Here is a 15,101-nt window from a genome sequence, read left to right as displayed (position 1 = left end):
TTTCTACTATGTGAATGCTAATACACAACAAGGGAAGTAGGGAAAGAATCGAAGTTCAGTGGATTAGACAAAGGAGAAGGAAGGGAAAGGAGGAGGAACAGAATAGGAAAGAAAGTGAAATGAATCTAACTCAACTTTCCTATGTACAAATATGAATATACCACAGTGAACCTCACCATCATGTACAACCTCAACACTGGGATCCTAATTGGAATAAGATACTTACTCTGTTTGAATAAGTATGTCAAAATATACTCTTTTGCCATGTATCACTAAAAAGAACAAATAAAAAAAGAAATATTAAAAAAAATAAAATAAGATTGAATTTCTCTAGAAATTTAAATGATGATAGATAATTCACTTCCATATTGGAATTTGGAAGAATTTGTATAGAAAGGGACTTTAATGTTTACAAGTATGCATGCATTTTGTGTGGTGAAGTGTGAAGAATTTGTATAGAAATATGGAAGAATTTGTATAGAAAGGGACTTTAATGTTTACAAGTATGCATGCATTTTGTGTGGTGAAGGGTGATTAAGGGAAATACATGATTTGACAGGGTGGGGTTATGGAAATATTGTTACCTAATATTAGTAAGAAATTAAACCTAATGAAATTAGTAAATTTTTCATACCTGTTTTTATTTTGGAATTATGGGCTTGGAATTCAATAAATGTATAGCACCTTGTGAATATTTAGCATTATCTTTTGACCTATCTTTGGTTCACACAAATAAGCACAGTCATTTTCTATTTAAAGTTTTAATAGGGCTGGGGATGTGGCTCAAGCGGTAGCGCGCTCGCCTGGCATGCGTGTGGCCCGGGTTCAATCCTCAGCACCATATACCAACAAAGATGTTGTGTCTGCCGAGAACTAAAGAATAAATATTAAAAATTCTCTCTCTCTCTCACTCTCTCTCCTCTCTCACTCTCTCTTTAAAAAAAAAAAAAGTTTTAATAAAGTATTACAGTTTCTGTGTAGGTTTAGCCATCAGTTTCTTTTCATTGTTCCATTATTACTTTTACTTTGTCATTATTTTCAGTTATTTCATGAGCATAAGAAATACATTTTAATGCCTCCCTGTTATCCCTATTTAGTGATTAATTCCTATTGTGGCTATTAATGTCTCTCTTAAGGGACTGATTAATTAATTGTTTTGCCTACCATCCTTGAGTTATTGTTCTCGGACTAGTGAATAAGTTAAAGTTTCTGTCCTCATGAAGCTTACATGCTACTGGCAGAGGTAGAAAACAAATATATGATGTGTATAATATAAATGTTCTAGGAATAAAATAAAATAGGGTGAAGAGACAGAATGAGATAGAAGGTGAATTTTTGTTTTTAAGGGGGGCGTGGAGGGATGCTGAGGATGAAATTGAGGACCTCAAGCTTGCTATACAAGCACTCTACCAGTGAGCTACATCCCCAGCGTAAAGCTGATCTCTTCAATATGATGATGAAGAATGGCCAATATGAAAGGAAATGTTTGAGAGGAGATATGAATGATATTCTGTCAATAGGTGGGGAAAGAGCAGTTCCCATTAGTGGGAATAGCAGATGTTAAAAATATTTACTTGGGAGTGTATTTTGTGATTTGAGTATTAGCAGGAAGGTTGTTTGTGTAGCTAGAATTGATTTTGCCTTTTTAACCTGAACTTAATTTGTCAAACCACTCAGTGTCATTTCTTTATCTGTAAAATGAGTATGATAATAGTGTTTATTTCATAGAGTTACTGTGGTAATTAAATAGATGGCTATTGGTATTTAGAATTACAGCTGACATATAGAAAGTGTTTAACGAATGTTAATTGTTTTTAGTATTCTCAGTTATTATTAGCTATCATCAATATGTGCCACTGTACATTTTTCATATAACTTGCTGTTAAATTTCCAGGACTTTTCTCCTTCCTGTGCTCTTGAGCATCTTGCTTCATTCTTTCCTACTTGCTTATTATATACTGTTTCTTCTCAATTGAAGAAAGAAAATCTGGCCAGATTGTCAGTAATAAAAATTAATCAAATCCAGGTACACTGCTGCACAACCTGTAGTTCCAGAGGCTCTGGAGGCTGAGGCAGGAGTATCATGTGTCAGAGCCAGCCTCAGCAACAGTGAGGTGCTAAGTCACTCAGTGAGACCCTATCTCTAAATAAAATACAAAATAGGGCTGGGGATGTGGCTCAGTGGCTGAGTGTCCTTGAGTTCAATCCCCTGTATTAAAAAAAATAAATAAAAAATCAAGACTACGTCTAGTTCATCCAGTATTGTCGCTCTAAAGAAATCTTTTGTATTAGCTATCAGTCATTGAGTCTATTTGTATTATTACTACCTTAATTATGTACATAATCTTTTTAGCTATTAACTGTGAGTAAGAAATAAGAAGAAAAAAGGGCTGGGGCTGGGGCTCAGCGGTGCAGCACTTGCCTAGCACATGTGAGGTACTGGGTTCTATCCTTATCACCATATAAAAATAAATAAAATAAAAATATTATGTCCATTTATAAATAAAAAAAGTATAAAAAAGAAATTCAAAAAAATGTTTTAAAACCATAATATGATTTAATGTTCTTCAGAGTTTTTGGTAAACAGTAATTGGTTAAATATAATAGAAGTCACTTTATAAAATCAGAAGGATTTCATTCTGTATTTTTATTGCCAGTTACTTACATTTTAACTGGTCTTTCTCTGATTATTATGTGTTTTAAGTCATTCAACTTACTTTTAACTTTAAGTTATAATAATAATATAACAAAAATAGAGGCCTTCCTCTGAAGAATGAGACATTAGTTTCATGATAGTCTAATTGAGAAGGGGGAGATTTTTAAATAAGGACTATGTTTATATACTTTAATTACAGTTTTTCCCCAATATTTATGAAGATGACAATGCCACTGAACATATCAAACTCTAGGGGATTTGAGTGCTATTTATGACATGAGAGTTGAAGTTAGTGTTGAAAAAATAATACATTTCACACTGGTTTTTACCTTAAAAATTGATACATAGTATAAAATTTACTATGTGTTGACTGATTTTTAGTAAACTTATAGAGGTTTGTAACCATCACATTGCAGTTTTAAAAATTTCTATCCCTATTAATTTGCATCTTCTGAACATTTCATATAAATGGGATCATATATTGATAGTATTTTCCACCTGATCTCTTCTATAAAGCAGAATGGTCTTAAGATTTATCCACATTGTAACATGTATTGGTATTTCCTCCATTTCAATAGCACATCAATGTTTTTCTTAAAAAAATGGTTTTTTAGTTGTAGATGAACACAATATCTTTATTTTTTATGTGGTGCTAAGGATCCAACCCAGTTCCTCACACGTGCAAGGCAGGTGCTCTACCACTGAGCCACAGCCTCAGCCCCAAGCAAAGCAATGTTTTATGAACATTTGGTTTATGGTTTACCAATTGGATACTATTTGCTTTTTATTTCTTGTGAGTAATGCTGCTATGAACATTTGCGTCAAGCTATTGCATGGATTTATGTTCTCTGTTCTCTTTGATGTATTGCTAGGACTAGAATTATTGTGTTATATGTTCAGTGTATGTTTAATTAAGAAAATGTCTGGTTCTACCAAAGTTGTTGTACTACTTGATACTTTTACTAGTAGCATATGAGGATTCCAGATTCTTGTGTTCTCACCAATACTGTTTATTGTTTGTCTTTTTGATTATAGGCATCCTAATAGATATGAAGTTTTATCTTATTGTGTATTTGGTTTGTATTTCCTAACGAATAATAATTTTAAAAATATTTTATGTTTTATTGCCCATTTGTATAGATTATTTGGAGAAATGTCCACTCAAATCTTTGCCTGTTTTTGAATGTATTTGGTTATCTTTCTATTGAGTTTTAAGGATTTTTGTGTGCACAAGTCCATTTGATATGCAGATATTTCCTGTTATGTGTCATAAGCCTTTTCATTACTTTGTTTTTTGAAATGCAAAAGTGTTCAATTTTCAATAAGTCCAATTTATGAGTTTTATATTTTATTGCTGGTGTTATGTAAGTTGGGTGTTGACCATATTCATGTTCATTTAATGTAAGCAAATACTGTTGTTGTGGGATTTACAGCTGGTATATCTATCTATCTATCTGCTTTTTTTATTAGGTGAACACTTTAATACTTGTGCTTTTTGACTTTTTTAAAGGTAGTCTGTTGTAGTACGTTGTCTCTGTTGTAGTATGTGGTATGTCTATGTGTGTAGTATGTTCTAGGAATTATACTATACTTCTATATTTGTTCTTGTATGTTTCAAAATAATACTTCCTTGATTCTGGTAAAATATAGAAACTGTTGAGGTATATTTCCTTTTTTCTCTCTTTTGCTCTCTTGTCATATATATTATACTGGTGTATATTGTACACCTGGTATACAGTTATAATTAATGTTTTTTATAATCATATATATGTGTGTTACTTTGCATTTTACATTTTATGTATTTTAAAGAAGTTGAAAATAGAAATGTGAAAATGTATATTTTGAGGGTCTTTTATTCTTACCCCCACTTTTTTGTTTTAAGCAGTTTACCTTTTGCAAGATTTGAGTTACCTTGTCATGATGTTTGCATTAGTATTTCTTTTGAGCCTGGTGTGATAGCAACACATCTCAGTTTTTGTTTGTCCTTCAGTTATTAAAAATGATTTTGCTAGATAGAGATTCTTGGTTAACATTTTTTTCTTTTTTTTTTTCATGCTCTGAATACAATCCATTGCTTCTTGCATTCATTGCTTTTGAATTAGAAGTCAGCTGTAAATCCTTCTGTGATTCCTTCATATGAAATGAGTCATTTACCTTTCACTGCTTTTAGAATTTTTCTTTTTGGCATATAAGATAACTAAACATGGAGTCTCTGAATTTTTACTAAGTGTAACTTATTGAGATTAAATGTGTAGTTTAGATTTTTCTAAGTTTGGGATGTTTTCAGTTTTTTTTAAGCTATTTTTCATCTCCTCTTTTTTCCTCCCTTCTACTTCTGAGACTCTAATTCAGGTATGGTGCACTTGGTGTTCTCAGAGGGTCTTGCTAATTTCTTTTTCAATCTTTTTCCCCCTTTAGAATCAACAGTTTGTGTAGTATTCTGTTTAAGGTCACTAATTCTTTCTTTTTATATCTCAATTTTGCTATCCTGTTTCTCTGGTGAATAATTCAATCCCATAACTATACCTTTCTGTTCTTGAATTTGTTTAAATCATTTTTTCACACTTTGTTTCTTTGTACAAGATTTCCTTCATATTTTTGACATGTTTGTAATAAATGCTTTGAAGGTTTTTATCTGTTAATTCAGTATCGAATATTCAGAGATTTTTTTGACTGCTTTTTTTTTGCTGTGCCAACAAGTTATAATTTTATTGTTATAATTTTATGTTTCTTTGTACATCTTATAAGTTTTTGTTATTATTGATGGAATACTGAACTTTTTTAGATAATATTTTGTAGAAAGTATGGATTTTTCCACTCTCCTGACAGTATTGTTTTGTTTTCTGTTGTTTTGTTAAATTTCTAGTTGAACATGTCACGTAAGTTTTGCGTCTACTGATATCTATGTTTAATTTTTTTTTCTAATTTTCAAGCTTAACTTTCTAAGTATTTCCTCCATTTTCTTAAAACTTTTCATTTCAATTATTGATTAGTCTGAGATTGTGTTCAAATAGTTTGAGTAAGTAAGACTTCTACCTCTGCTCATGGATCTATGTGTGGACATGCAGTGGATTCATTGACTAGGTTGTTTTTCCTGTATTTTCTTTTCTGTTGGGCCCTCTGTGTTTGTGTGATCTCAATTTCTGTTGCTAAGTATATATGAGTGGCTTATGTACATTCTTGTCTGTGCTATGCAGACATATATCAGCCAAAATGAATGCTGGATATTTGGTGGTTCTGCTGAAACCCATGTGGGTGAATCACCTTACAGAATTACCTTGTACATCCTTGTTTTGCTTACATGTCTTCTTTAGTCAGGTCAGGGTGCTATAACAAAATATCATAGATTGGGGCCACTCATTAACAACAGATTTGTCTTCCAATTTGTAATTGGAAGTCTTATGATCAGGGTTCTAGGATGAGTGGTTCTGGTGAACATTCTTTTTTGGGTGTATATTTCTGACTTATTGTGTAACCTCACATGAGGGTCGAAGGGGCAAGAGAGCTCTCTGTGGTAGTTCTTATAAGGACACTTATCTTATTTATGAGGGTACAGCCCTCCTGAGCTAAGTACCTTCCAGAGGCGTCATTTCCTAATACTATCTATCACTTTGGTGCTTCAGAATTCAACATTTGCATATCGGAAAGACACAAATATTTGATCTGTTGCACTGCCAGTCTGTCACTTACATGAAAAAGGCACACTACCTCAGTTAGTGGAGGTGCTGGCCTTTTCTGTTCATGTGCCACTAACATCACCACTTTGACAATACTTCAGATTAGCTCCCCTTTGGCATTATTAGCAATATTTCTTGTTATCACATCCAGTCTTTTCCTGGTTGAACTATCATATACAGAGCTGGGAGCTTGTCCCAGAAAACCCTCCACAGACTTGTACTGTTCTTAACCAGAGTTCAGTGGTTTTCATGAATAACCACTTCTCAGTTTTCTGGTAAGCCTATGGTTGATTTTTTGAGGGCTGAAACAGTTGTTTTTGACAATTGCGTGGAGGTTTATAATTTTTTGAAATTGCACAGAATTTTTGTTGCCCTCCTGTTTAGCAGGAATAGATCCGCTTGAGCATTTTAACTATATATCTGGTGCAATTTATCTTTAGATTTAAAATCATTCAAAAATGAAATATAATCTGAGTTCAGGTTTGCTTAGCTATCTTCTTTTCCTGAATACACTGTATTTGAAAGAACAATTCTGGGGAAGAAGAGAACTCTTAATTTATATTTCAAAGCACTTTTTAAAGATAAAACTGCAAGAAATTATGTATCTGGGATGGAGATCTGAGTAAAGTAGCAAAGAGTTCTAGCAAGAACGAAAGGTCTTTGTATGGAGATGCTCATTCTTGAAGTTTAGAACTTAGATATACCTCTTCAATTTGAGTATGTACTGTCAAATCTAAGCATCAGTGAAATCCAGGAGTTTAGTGTCAGTGTCCTTAGATGTTAAGTTGTCGGGGTGCTTTGACGTAATTAAATCTCCTGACTTATGTTGCCCCGGTGTGGAAAGTGTTAGCATGGTTACTCCATTTAGGGCTGCCAATTTAGCCTCTTCATCTGCCCTCCTGTTAGATGGGGGTGGTATCTGCACAACGGTTTGTTTTCTGGGCTCAGTGAGCCATTGTTTATTGCCCCTAAGGGAATAGCCCAGGAAGATTACTTCTTGCTGGCAAATTTGGGCCTTTTTGGTAGAAGCTCTATACCCGAGTTGAGCAAGCTTGGATAATAGTGCTTGGGTCCCAGACTCAGTTTTCCTTGGTGTCGGCTGCCAGTAGCAGGACATCCACATATTGAAGTAGGGTGACTTCGGGGTGCGTAGTTCTGAAGTTGTTGAGATCTCTGTGGAGGGCTTCATTAAATTGAGTGGGGGAGTTTTTGAACCCCTGTGGGAGTCTGGTCCAAGTTAGTTGACCAGACGTTCCGGTTTCTGGGTCTGCCCACTAGAAAGCAAACAGCAACTGACTATCTTTATGCAGAGGCAAGCAAAAGAAAGCATTTTTAAAGTCCAGAACAGTATACCATTTCCGCTCAGGGTTCAGAGTGCTAAGCAGATTGTACGGATTAGGTACCGTGGGATGAATGTCCTGCACTCTGTTGTTGATCTCTCTTAGGTCTTGAATGGGGTGATAGTCCCTGGTTCCTGGCTTTTTTACTGGTAGCAGGGGAGTGTTCCAGGCCAATTGACAGGGCCTTAGGACCCCTAAGGCCAGATATTTCTGAATATGGGGTCTTATCCCATCTTTAGCTTCTTTGTTCAGAGGATATTGTTTGACATTGATTGGGGAGGCTGAGGTTTTTAATTCCACTATTATTGGAGGTTGTTTCACGGCTAGGCCTAACCCAGCAGTTTCTGCCCAGGCATCTGGGTAATCTGTTATCCATTTCTGGGGTAGCTTGCCTGTTTTATTAGTCTTGGGGGGTGTGAAGAGTTGATGACTATAGGAGTTTTTACTGAAGGATTTAGAAATTCCATTTGGGGACCTTCAGGGTTAAAAGTTATTCTGGCCCGGAGCTTGGTGAGCAGATCTCTGCCCATCAATGGGGCCGGGCATTCTGGGATCACTAGGAAGGAGTGATGGACTTTTCCTTTCCCCAGGTCAAGGGTCCTCTTAGTTCTCCAAGCCCGATATTTACTGCCGTTAGCCCCTTGAACTAGAGACCTTTTATTTGATAGAGGGCCCAATGGGGCCTTAAGGGCTGAGTATACTGCCCCTGTATCCACTTCAATGTTTACTGGGGTCCCCTCCACTTCAAAAGTTACCTTGAGCTTGGGGAGGGGATCTGAGCCCCAACTTTCCTAGTCATCCTCCAGAGTCAGAATGGCTGGCTGGCATGGCTGTTTTTTTCTAGGGTACTCTTTGGCTCAGTGTCCTTTTTCTTTACAGTAGACACATTGATCTGAGGCCAGGGGTGGGCTTTGGCGTGGGCCCAGGTATCCCTTCCTGTCTCCCTGTTTCTTAATTTTTGACTTATTTGTTGTTGTGATCAGGACCTTAGTCAATGCCTTAGTCTGTCTTTTGCTTTTTTCATCCTCCCTTTACTCCCTTTCTTTCTCCCTCCTTTGTTCCTTCTCTTCCTCAGTTTCTCTCTTATAGTATACCTTTTCGGCTTCTCTGACTAAATCTCTCAAAGTCATATCTTGTAATCCATCTAAGCGTTGTAACTTTTAATATCTAGGGCAGCTTGCCCAATATAGGCCATCGTGACAGATGCCTTTTGATCCTCTGCCTGAGGATCGAAAGGAGTATATCTCCTATATGCCTCCATAATTCTCTCTAGAAACATAGAGGGAGATTCATTAGGCCCTTGAATAATCTCTCTTACCTTAGCCAAATTAGTTGGCCACCTAGTGGCCGCTTGGACACCCACTATTAGAGCCCGGCGATAAGTGGACAGATGCTCCGTACCTTCAAAGGTGTTGGGGTCCCAGTTGGGTCGGTTCAAGGGGAAGTCGGCTTCGATTATGTTGGGAAGTTGTGTCGGTCGCCCATCTGGTGCGAGGATATTTTTTTCTAGCTTCCAGGAGGATTCTCTCTTGTTCCTCTGTCATGAAGAGAGTGCCTAGGAGTTGTTGGCAGTCATCCCAAGTAGGCTGGTGTGAAAACATCAATGAGTTAACTAGTCTTGTGAGCCGGGTGGGGTCCTCAGAAAAAGGGGGATTGTTATTTTTCCAGTTATATAGGTCTGAAGAGGAGAAAGGCCAATACTGGTAGGCTTGCATTTTTCCCCCATGGCCGTCGTCAATCATTGGCCCTTACGGACAGAGGGGGAGGATCATGGGGGCTTTAGGGTTTTTAATCATTTGCCGCCGTCGAGTTTTTTTAGCCGGGTCAGTTCCCTCCAGGGGAGGAGGGGCTGTGTGTGCCGCGGGGGAGTCATCTGGAGGGCGCTGGGCCGGCTTAGCTTCCTCCAATGGCGGAGAGGCTGAGTCAGCAGCAGGGGAATCACTTAGAGGGTGTTGGGGGCTGGGGGATGAGGGCAGGGGATGAGGAGAGGGAGGAGAGTCCAGTAGAGTCAAATCTTGAGACTCAGGGAGAACAGAGGGTGGTGGAGGAGGGGCAGAGGGTTTGAGAGATAGAATCGTGGGGGAAGGAGTAGGAGCAGGGACAGGGACAAGGAAAGGCTTCACCCTTGGAGGAGGAGATTCGCAGAGGTCCTGCCAGGTTAAGATATACGGCTGTTGATCTGGATGGCTGTGTGGCCCCAGGTGAAAGACAATATCTCTGACTTTTTGAATTAGTGGGAAGCAGAAAGATCCTCCTGGGGGCCATCGGACTCCAAAGGTGGGCCATTCTGAGGCACAGAGAGTCTGCCAGGTCTGGCGTTTTATTGAAAAAGAAAGATTTTGAGCCCTTCAGCGGACTTCAGTCCAGTGATCAAGGGTCAGGGACAGAGGTGTTGAAGTGCTCTGTCCCATAGTGAAAGATACACAAATAGTGAAATTAATGACATAGACACAGACAAGACAATAAAGACAGACAATGGACGTCCAACACTGAGACCAGGACTGAGTAGCTGGCAAAACCCGATGGGCTGGCAATACCAAATCCGAAACACCGAGTGGAGGAGACTATTGTTCCTCGATTTCTCGAGTCCTCTGGGGCGTCCCCCAGGGACGTGTGCTGTGGCTCTGTGACACGTCTGTCAGCCACCGTCGGAGAGAGCTCACGCTCTTCACCAACAGCCATTTTGCCAAGCCCTCCTGAAACCTGAAACCAGAAACCAGAAAGGGGCGCCTTACTTACCCCAAGAGGAGCCCGTTGGGGGTCTTTCGTCCGCCGCTGCCGGCTCTCGGTGGAAGCTCCATAAGTAAAGGTCGGGTGAGCGTCGGAGGAAGAGACCACTAAGAGACTGTCTCATGCAACAGCCAGGGGTTTATTGGGGGACCAGCATGCTGGGGATCAGAGCTCACTTGAATAGAGCAGAGAGAGCCCTGAGAACAGCTTAAGCAGAGCTTATATACTTTTCTTGGAGAGGGCAGGGAGGGAAGTTCATTGATGGGTCAGGGCGAGTGGGCGGTTTGCCTGCAACCGAGTGAGGGAGTGCATTCTGTTGTTTGGCAGTTGGGGACAGCACATTCTGGGAACAAGATTAGCAAACAGTTCTCAAGATTTCAACAGTGTTTTGTTAAGCATACAGAAAAACGGAGTGACAAGTACCTATTTTATTAACCTTTCAGTTGTAGATGGACATATGCCTTTATTTTATTTGTTTATTTTTATGTGATGCTGAGGATCAAATACAGGTCTCATGCATGCTAGGCAAGTGCTCTACCACTGAGCCCTAGCCCTCAGTTTTCTTTTTATAAATGAGATTAAAACTAACATTTTCATGACTTTCTTTGAGAACCAAATTAGAACATTTCTATTATTGTGCTTGTTCTATAAGTTTCTAGAACAACACATCTCTAGGCAACCTGTGTTGAATCATTTTGCAATGTAAATAAAATTAATATATAAGAAGATAATCTCTTTCTAACTTTACTTCTGTATATTTCTTTGGCATTTTCTAAAGCATAATATTCGGTATGTTTTTTCCTCCATGAATAATCACCAATAAAGAAGTAATGGAATGATAATCTAATAATTTTCTAGAATCATTACTAAAAATTTCAATAAAAATTTAACACTCTTAATAATTATAATGATGATTTGATACCAGGGATTGAACCCAGAGGCACTTTACCACTGAGCCACATCCCCTGCCTTTTTAAATATTTTATTCAGATACAGGGTCTGGCTGAGTTATTTAGGGCCTTGCTATGTTGATGGGGGTGGATTTGAACTCATGATTCTCCTGCCCCAGCCTCCTGAGTTTCCGGGATTACTGGTGTGCACCACTATACCTAGCCATTTTAAGATAATTTAAGATGAAAAATCACTGGTCTTAAGAAAGGCCTACAGGACAAAGAGATTTTCTATTCTGTTATTAGTTTTGTTGGATGAATTTTGGATTATGCTATCATGTAATAGCAAAAATGTCTAAACGTAGGTATAAGGTTATCTTTTGCAGCAATTTATATTTAAAAAAATATATCTGCTAGGCCTTAGTATTGTCTGTCAGCCTAGTTGGTCTAGCAGGGCTGATGAGAGATTGTAAACAGACTGAGGAAGCAAAACTTCTTATCTTTGATTTTTGACTACTTCTGGAGAATACAGAGATCCAGTTTTAGAGGGGATTTGAAATTGCCTACTGGTACAGGATAGTTAACTGAACATTGTTCTAACCACCTTGAAATATCTGTGTAGTATAATTAAAATAATATTTAACTAAAGTTGTAATTTATCTCTTGGTCTCTATTCATGTTGCCTGGGGATAACTTCATAGGCTCAACTAGATGATAGTCGTTAGAAGTAACCATTAATAATGTTAGATTGTTTTTTCATATTTTCACTTTGAAGTTATATCTTTCATTTATTTATTTATTTATTTTTATTAGTTGTTCAAAACATTACAAAGTTCTTGATATATCATATTTCATACGTTTGTTTCAAGCGGATTGTGAACTCCCATTTTTACCCTATATACATAATGCAGATTCACATCGGTTACACATCCACTTTTTTTACCTACTGTCATAGTAGTGTATGTTGTATTCTGCTGCCTTTCCTAACCCCTAGTATCCCCCCTCCCCTCTCCTTCCCTACCCTCCCATCCCCTCCCTTCTTGTCTTCTCTCCCTACCCCATCTACTGTAATTCATTTCTCTCTCTGTTTTTTTTCCCCCTTTCCCCTCACTTCCTCTTATATGTAATTTTGTGTAACAATGAGGGTCTCCTTTCTTTACCATGCAATTTCTCTTCTCTCTCTCTTTCCCTCCCCCCCCATCCCTGTTCAGTGGTGATCTTCTCATGCTCTTCCTCTCTATTCTGTTCTTAGTTGCTCTCCTTATATCAAAGAAGGCATTTGGCATTTATGTTTTAGGGATTGGCTGGCTTCACTTAGCATAATCTGCTCTACTGCCATCCATTTCCCTGCAAATTCCATGATTTTGTAAATTTTTAGTGCAGAGTAATACTCCATTGTGTATAAATGCCACATTTTTTTTTATCCATTCATCTATTGAAGGGCATCTAGGTTGGTTCCACAGTCTAGCTATTGTGAATTGTGCTGCTATGAACATTGTTGTAGCTGTGTCCCAATAGCACGCTCTTTTAAGTCTTTAGGGAATAGTCCAAGAAGGGGAATAGCTGGGTCAAATTGTGGTTCCATTCCCACCTTCCCAAGGAATCTCCATACTGCTTTCCAAATTGGCCGCACCAATTTGCAGTCCCACCAGCAATGTAGAAGTGTACCCTTTTCCCCACATCCTCGCCAGCACTTGTTGTTTGACTTCATAGTGGCTGCCAGTCTCACTGGAGATTGAAAAGTATTGGTATTAATTCTTCTTTAAAGGTTTTGTAAAACTCCGCCATATACCCATCTGGTCCGGGGCTTTTCTTGGTTGGTAGTCCTTTGATTGCTTCTTCTATTTCATCCATTGTTATTGGTCTGTTAAATTGTGTGTATCCTCCTGACTTAGTCTGGGCAAATCATATGACTTAAGAAATTTATCGATGTCTTCACTATCTTCTATTTTATTGGAATATAGGTTTTCAAAATAATTTCTAATTGTCTTCTGTATTTCTGTAGCATCCGTTGTGATATTTCCTTTTTCATCTCATATATTAGTAATTTGAGTTCTCTCTCTTCTCTTCTCTTTGTTAGCATGGCTAAGTGTCTGTCGATCTTATTTATTTTTTCAAAGAACCAACTTTTAGTTTTGTCAATTTTTTCAATAGTTTCTTTTGTTTCAGTTTCGTTGATTTCCGCTCTGATTTTCATTATTTCTAGCCTTCTGCTATATTTGCTGTTGTTTTGTTCTTCCTTTTCTAGGGCTTGGAGATGAAATGTGAGCTCATTTATTTTTTGGTTTTTTTCTTTTTTTGAGGAATGACTTCCAGGCAATGATTTTCCCTCTTAAAACTGCTTTCATTGTGTCCCATAGATTCCGATATGTTGTGTCTGTATTTTCTTTTGTCTCTAAGAATTTTTTGATTTCCTCCTTTATGTCTTCTGTAACCCATTGATCATTCACTAACATATTGTTCATTTTCCATGAGATGTATGATTTTTCATTCCTTTTATCATTGATTTCCAGTTTCATTCCTTTATGATCAGATAAAATGCATGGTATTATTTCCACCCCTTTATATTTACTAAGGGTTGCCATATGGCATAATATATGGCATATTTTTGAGAAGGATCCATGTGCTACTGAGAAAAAAGTATATCCACTTGATGATGGTCGATATATTCTATATATGTCAGTTAAGTCTAGGTTATTGATTGTGATATTGAGTTCTATTGTTTCTTTATTCAACTTTTGTTTGGAGGATCTGTCCAATGGTGAGGGAGGAGTGTTGAAGTCACCCATAATTATTGTGTTGTGGTCTATTTGATTCTTGAACTTGAGGATAGTTTGTTTTATGAATGTCGCAGCACCATTATTTGGTGCATAAATATTGATAATTATTATGTCTTGTTGGTGAATTGTTCCTTTTAACAGTATATAATGTCCTTCCTTATCCCTTTTGATTAACTTAATCTTGAAGTCGATTTTATTCGATATGAGGATGGCCACCCCTGCTTGCTTATGAGGACCGTGTGCGTGGTATGTTTTTTCCCCAACCTTTCACCTTGAGCCTGTGTATGTCGTTTCCAATCAACTGTGTCTCCTGGAGGCAGCATATTGTTGGATTTGTTTTTTTAATCCATGTTACTAGCCTATGTCGCTTTATTGGTGAGTTTAAGCCATTTACGTTTAGAGTTACTATTGATATATGATTTGTATTTCGAGCCATGGTCGATTATTTATCTTTTTGTTTTTTTAATTTGGTTTGTTTCTCCATGATTAGCTTTCCCCCTGCTCTCTGGCTTACTGAGGTACTTCCCACTATTGGTTTTGGTTATTGTTTTTCATTTCTTCCTCGTGTAGTGTTTTGCTCAAGATGCTTTGCATTGCTGGTTTTATGGCTGCAAATTCTTTTAGCTTTTGTTAATCATGAAAGATTTTTATTTCTTTGTCGTACCTGAAGGTTAATTTTGCTGGGTACAAAATTCTTGTTTGGCATCCATTGTCTTTCAGAGTTTGAAATATGTTGTTCCAGAATCTTCTTGCTTTCAGCATCTGTGATAAAAAATCGTTTGTTAACCTTATTGGTTTACCCCTGAATGTAATCTGCCTCCTTTCTCTTGAAGCTTTTAATATTTTCTCTTTGTTCTGTATATTGGATATCTTCATAACAGTGTGTCTTGGCGTTGGTCTACTGTGATTTTGTATGCTCGTTGTCGTGTATGCATTTACAATTTGTACATCCATTTCCTTTTTTATGTCTGGAAAGTTTTGTATAATTATTTCATTCAACAGGTTGTCCATTCCCTTGGTTTGAACTT

The 15,101-nt window shown here is 37.5% G+C and overlaps 1 protein-coding gene and 1 long non-coding RNA gene across 3 annotated transcripts in view; both read left to right on the top strand.

Moving 5' to 3' along the window:
• Positions 1-15,101, top strand: part of SUPT3H (SPT3 homolog, SAGA and STAGA complex component) — a gene marked incomplete at its 3' end in the record, with an annotated part of 501,076 nt that overhangs the window by 176,634 nt on the left and 309,341 nt on the right. The window lies entirely within an intron of this gene.
• On the top strand, positions 8,710-9,350 carry LOC308650230. Its single transcript, XR_014022282.1, has 2 exons — positions 8,710-8,808; positions 9,282-9,350. It is a non-coding gene; the product is annotated as an uncharacterized lncRNA (long non-coding RNA).

The sequence above is a fragment of the Spermophilus citellus genome (assembly GCF_964194105.1).
Source record: "Spermophilus citellus genome assembly, chromosome: 5".
NCBI lineage: Eukaryota > Metazoa > Chordata > Mammalia > Rodentia > Sciuridae > Spermophilus > Spermophilus citellus.
Note: the sequence above shows the minus strand (reverse complement) of the source record. Positions and strands in the feature narration are given on the sequence as shown.